Below are 324 nucleotides of genomic sequence, written 5' to 3'. Positions count from 1 at the left end.
AATGAAAGGCTGAACCTCCTCGCCCTGTCCTGTAGCTGCTCGCTCCATGATGTTCCTCGAGCTCCTCTGGCACAGCTTGGTGTCCCTGGCTCTGCGGTGGCTTTCACTTGTCGAAGATAGGACCTGGCGCAGGAACTTACTTGTGTCTGTTCCTCCCGACCTGGCTTACCAAGGCCCTGAACAAGGTGACAGCAGGGCATTGAGTGGTAACCATCTTCATCCTGCAACATCCTGGTCCAGACTCTCAGGCAGGAGCAGCTGGTGCCCGTGTCTTCATCCTCCCGAGGAGTAGTGATGTCTCTAGAGAGCTTATTGTCCAGTTCT

This window comes from Pithys albifrons, chromosome 3 (assembly GCF_047495875.1).
Source record: "Pithys albifrons albifrons isolate INPA30051 chromosome 3, PitAlb_v1, whole genome shotgun sequence".
NCBI classification, from domain to species: domain Eukaryota; kingdom Metazoa; phylum Chordata; class Aves; order Passeriformes; family Thamnophilidae; genus Pithys; species Pithys albifrons.
This window is presented reverse-complemented; position numbering follows the sequence as displayed.